This window comes from Eubalaena glacialis, chromosome 14 (genome assembly GCF_028564815.1).
Source record: "Eubalaena glacialis isolate mEubGla1 chromosome 14, mEubGla1.1.hap2.+ XY, whole genome shotgun sequence".
NCBI lineage: Eukaryota > Metazoa > Chordata > Mammalia > Artiodactyla > Balaenidae > Eubalaena > Eubalaena glacialis.
This window is the reverse complement of record NC_083729.1, coordinates 15,317,166-15,323,165: the sequence shown is the minus strand read 5'-3', so window position 1 is coordinate 15,323,165 and position 6,000 is coordinate 15,317,166. Positions and strand designations below refer to the sequence as shown.

At 39.2% G+C, this 6,000-nt stretch overlaps 1 pseudogene; it reads left to right on the top strand.

Moving 5' to 3' along the window:
• Positions 1-3,808: 3,808 nt before the first annotated feature.
• On the top strand, positions 3,809-5,157 carry LOC133105195 (nucleosome assembly protein 1-like 1; annotated as a pseudogene).
• Positions 5,158-6,000: the final 843 nt, after the last annotated feature.

Here is a 6,000-nt window from a genome sequence, read left to right as displayed (position 1 = left end):
GAAGTGAGAGAGTAACATTGACATATATACACTGCCAAATGTAAAATAGATAGCTAGTGGGAAGCAGCTGCATAGCACAGGGAGATCAGCTCCGTGCTTTGTGACCACCTAGAGGGGTGGGATATGGAGGGTGGGAGGGAGATGCAAGAGGGAAGGGATGTGGGGATATATGTATGCATATAGCTGATTCACTTTGTTATACAGCAGAAACTAACACAACATTGTAAAGCAATTATACTCCAATAAAGATGTTAAAAAAAATAACATGTAATGAAATAATATCAGTTGGGTTGGGAGTAGGGATGAGGTAAAAATGGGATTATAAAAATCTGCAGGGAAATATTAAAACAAGAAAAAAAGATAAAAATCTGCAGGGAAGCTTAGAGCAGATGTAAGAAATCCTTTTCCGGGCACTAATATAATTTAAACAGTCTATATTAAAAATATCATTAGCTTTCTACCTCATACTACTTACACAAATAAATTTCAAATCAATTATAGCTAATATTTATTGAATGCTGACACTAGACCCTGTTGAAATCCTTAATGTGAATAAACTCATGAAATCCTCACAGTACCCACCAGAAAAGTATTATTATCATCTCCATTTTATAGTCCATTTTATAGGAATTGGAATCTGCTCCTATATCTTGTTAATCTGCCTTCCATGTCATCACTGCTTATTTTTTCCCTCTTTTGTGCTGGGCACTGCTTCAATTTATCATTGCAGTCTTCTAATTTGCCAATTTTCTCTTTAAAAGACTCAAGAGTTTATCAATTTTGATTTAATTTCTGTGTATGGTATGAGGCAGAAGTCCAAATTCATAGTTTTGCATGTAGATGTCCAGTTGTTCCTGTACTACTTGTTCAAAAAACTATTTTAACCCATTGAAATATCTTGGCTTCTTGGGAGTTCCCTGGCGGTCCAGTGGTTAGGACTCTGCGCTTCGCTTTCACAGCCGAGGGCGCAGGTTCAATCCCTGGTCGGGGTCCCCACAAGCTGCACGGCGTGGCCAAAAAAAACAAAAAAATAAAAAATCTTGGTTTATCAAAGATCAATTGACCATAAATATAAATATAAAGGTTTACTTCCGAACTCGCAATTCTATTCTATTGACCCACATGTCTAGCCTTATACCAGTGCCACACCCTCCTGACTATATAGCTTTGTAGTAAAATGTGAAAAGTGGAACTCCACTAACCCTGCTCTTTTGCAAGAATGTTTTGGCTATTCTGAGTCCCTTGCATTTTTTTTCTTTCTTTTTTTTTAAAATAATTTTTATTGGAGTATAGTTGATTTACAATATTGTGTTAGTTTCAGGTGTACAGCAAAGTGAATCAGTTATACATATACCTATATCCACTCTTTTTTAGATTCCTTTCCCATATAGGCCATTACAGAATACTGAGTAGATTTCCCTGTGCTATAGAGTAGGTCCTTATTGGTAATCTATTTTATATAGAGTAGTATGTATATGTCAATCCCAATCTCCCAATTTATCCTTCCCCCCTTGCATTTCTATATGCATTTTAGAATTAGCCTGCCAATTTCTCTAGAAAAACACAGGTGGGATTTAGATTGGAATGGCACTGAATCTGTACATCAATTTGGGGTGTATTTCCATTTCAACAATATCGTTTTCTAATCCACAAACAAGGATGTCTTCCCATTGATGTAGGTCTCCTTTAAACTCTTTCGACAGTATTCTCTCTCTTTTCTGTCTGTAATCTCTCCCTCTCTACTGGCACCTTCCCATCAGCATATACTGTAGTCAAGTTTCCATCATGTTAAAGGAAAAGAAAAATAAAACAAACTTTCTGGACTCGAATTCCCTCCAGCTCTCATCCTTTACCCCCTTCCTTGACAAAACGTCCTGAGAATGTGGTCTCTCCTCATTGTCTCCACTTTCTCTCTAACTTCTTACTCTTCAGTCAACTGCAGCTTGGCTTCAGTCCTTACCTCTCCACTAAAATTGCTCTTGACTAGATATCCAAGATCTTGTTCATTTCAACGAGCATTTTCAGTCTCCATCTCACCTCTTACAGCATTTTATACGTTAATTGTTCTTAGTGCTAGAAATTCTTTCCTGGCTTCCAATTAACAACCTCCTCTTGTTTTCTGTGTATTCTCTAGCAGCTCCGCCTCATTCTCCTCTGAAGTTCTCTCTGCCACTGTCCATCCCATAAATGTTGGTGTTTTTCAGGGTTCTGTGTCAGACCCTTTTCTTTTCTCATTTTACCTTCTCCCAATTGTGACATTTACAAAATGACTCTCCCATAAATATCACCAGCTCAGATCTCACTCTTGAGCTTTAAGCCCACTTATCCTGTTGCTAAGTTGACAAGTCTCTTGGAGAGCCTTTAACCATAACAAATTCAACATGCCCATTCCCTAGTCACACCTTGTCTTCCACTCCCAGACCCCAGCTAGTATGCATCTAATCAGTTGCTCAAGCCAGAACTCTAGAAGCCATTTTTGACTCCTCTCTCTGTTTCCCAGTCTCATCCCTTCTGTCACCAACTCTGTCAATCATATCTACTGAATAAAAATAACTAACAGTTATGTATAATTTATGAGTTTTAAATAGCTCCAAAGACAAAGAAAAGCACAGAGACTTTAGAATCAGATAATCCAGAAAGGTGAGTTAGACAGTGTACCCAGTTGGCTTTTGGGTCCATGCCAAAACCTTTCCCAACTTTCCCCTACACTTTTCAGGTCTTCTTGATCTGGTTCACACCTTCCTGTCTGATCTCAGCTCTTACCCTTCTCTTCCCATTCCTCTCCCAACCCCACATTTCTCTAATTGTACTAAATTTCTTTCAGATTGGGATATGCTAGCTGCTATAAAAAACAAACCCCCAAACAGTATTGATTTATCCCATTAACATTTATTTCTTATTTGTGTTACCATCCAGTGTCATCTTGTGGCTTCCCCTTATTTGGCGATTCAAGTGCGCAGGCTCTTATCTGGTGACTCTGCCGTGCCCCAGGGCCTCAGAGTTCTCTGAATTCAGCCAGCGGAGAAAGAGGGAAAAGGAGAGCAAAGGTATTATGGGGGGAACTATCCCACCCTTCTTAAAAGCCCTGGTCCTGTTTGACTCATGTCATTTCTGCTCATATTCCATTGGTAATAACTATTCAGACAGCCACCTTGATAGAAGGGATGCTGGAAAACGGACGCTTGGTAATGTAGCCCCTGGCAGGGCAGACACCATTTCTGCTACACAACCATCCCCTACTCTGTCCTCCCTCTCTCTCCACTACACTTTTTCCATAGTATTGCCTCTGACTTGGTTCAGGCTTTCTCTGTCCCCAGACTAGTTTCCTTCTACTATCAGCTTAGGTATCACTTCCCCTGGGAAACCTATCCTGATAGGTTAGATATTCCTGTTCCGTGCTCCCATAACACCCTTTATTACCCTGTGATAGCAGATAGCGTGTCTACCATAGTGACCATGATGGCCGACTATCTATCTTTTCCCCTCCAGACTGTAAAAAACTACGGGGGAAGGCACATTGTTTGTCTTGTTCATTCTCGTATCCCCATCACATGGTATATCAATAAAGATGTGCTAAAGTCACATCAGAGGAAAGAACTGTTGTTCTGAGGGGGAAAAATGGGCGGGGAGAGAAAATGGTTACCGGGGACCAGAGAGCTGCAGGAATCAGGCCGTGACAGGGTCGGAGACTAAGGAGCGCTCGCCGTCAGGATGCTGCGAGCCGGGACCAGATGGCTGACCACCCCCCACCCCCGCTCTCACCCTTCCCGGTACCACGCAAGGGGGACGAGATTTTTGGCGTTCATACAACATGGCAGACATCGACAACAAAGAACAGTCTGAACTTGGTCAAGATTTGGATGATTTTGAAGAAGTAGAAGAAGAAACTGGTGAAGAAACAAAAATCAAAGCGCCTCAGCTGACTGTTCAGATGATGCAAAATCCTCAGATTCTTGCAGCCCTTCCAGAAAGACCTGATGGTCTGGTAGAAACACCAACAGGATACATTGAAAGTTTGCCTAGGGTAGTCAAAAGACGCGTGAATGCTCTCAAAAACCTTCAAGTTAAATGGGCACAGATAGAAGCCAAGTTCTATGAGGAAGTTCATGATCTTTAAAGAAAGTATGCTGTTCTCATGGACATATATACACTGTCAAATGTAAAACAGATAGCTAGTGGGAAGCAGCCGCATAGCACAGGGAGATCAGCTCTGTGCTTTGTGTCCACCTAGAGGGGTGGGATAGGGGTGGGAGGGAGACGCAAGAGGGAGGAGATACGGGGATATATGTATATGCATAGCTGATTCACTTTGTTATAAAGCAGAAACTAACACACCATTGTAAAGCAATTATACTCCAATAAAGATGTTAAAAAAAAGTATGCTGTTCTCTATCAGCCTCTATTTGATAAGAGATTTGAGATCATTAATGCCATTTATGAACCTACAGAAGAAGAATGTGAATGGAAACCAGATGAGGAAGATGAAATTTCAGAGAAGCTTAAAGAAAAGGCCAAGATTGAAGATGAGAAAAAGGATAAAGAAGAAGAAGACCCCAAGGGAATTCCTGAATTTTGGTTGACCGTTTTTAAGAATGGTGACTTGCTCAGTGATATGGTTCAGGAACATGATGAACCTATTCTGAAGTACTTGAAAGATATTAAAGTGAAGTTCTCAGATGCTGGTCAGCCTATGAGTTTTGTCTTAGAATTTCACTTTGAACCCAATGAATATTTCACAAATGAAGTGTTGATAAAGACATATAGGATGAGGTCAGAATCAGATGATTCTGATCCTTTTTCTTTTGACGGACCAGAAATTATGGGTTGTACAGGGTGCCAGATAGATAGGAAAAAAGGGAAGAATGTCATTTTGAAAACCATTAAGAAGCAGCAGAAACACAAGGGACGTGCAACAGTTCGTACTGTGACCAAAACAGTTTCTAATGACTCTTCAATTTTTTTGCTCCTCCTGAAGTTCCTGAGAGTGGAGATCTGGATGCTGCTGCTGAAGCTATCCTTGCTGCAGAGTTTGAAATTGGTAACTTTTTACGTGAGTGTATAATCCTAAAATCAGTGTTATACTTTACTGGAGAAGCTATTGAAGATGTTGATGATGATGAAGAAGGTGAAGTGGATGAGGTAATGTTTACCAAATGAGCAAATAATTCTGTATAACACACTGAGAAGCAAATTGAGTGACTTATGTATTCCTTTGCTATAAATCATTACTCCGTGATATGGGATAAAAACGTTTTTGGAAAAAAATATGATTTTAGAATTCTACAGCCAAACAATGTATGTGTGAGGTTTCAATAAATAAATCGCAAAACTCAAAAAAAAAAATGTGCTAAAGGCATGTGAATAAGCTGAAGCCATTATTTAAAAGAGAAAAGTAGGTTAAACTTTGCTATTTGAAGAGCTCCAAATTTGCCCTAATTTCTTTTATTGTGGATGTTTCTACATGATTTTCTCCCAGAAATAACCTAAAAAAAAAAAAAAAGATAAGCTGCTAATAATACCTTAAAATTATTTTCTCCTCCAAAATGGTGTGCATATTAGATAAAAATTATTCAGACAAAACTTCCATAATCATATTTTTCCCCCTTAATCAACAGTATGTATGTTCTCTGGTGATTGACACTTAGCCACCATCTCATGGTCCAGAGTCCTAGCACAGGGAAAGCAGACCTTAAGAGCTGATGTGATGCCATGTTAAATATATTTAATTTGGAATATGGATTGATTTTGGCTCATCTAGACAAACCAGGTAACTTTCCCCCATCTTATCTTTCTATTCTATCTTATTATTTTTGTTTGATTGTACTGTATTTATTTTTGTCTGCCACATTTTATATCAAGACAGAATAACATAATGCTGGTCATTAGAATCACCTGGAGAGCTTTTGTGGTGACCTAAATGGGAAGGAAATCCAAAAAAGAGGGGATATATGTATACATATAACTGATTCACTTCACTGTACAGTAGAAACTAACACAACA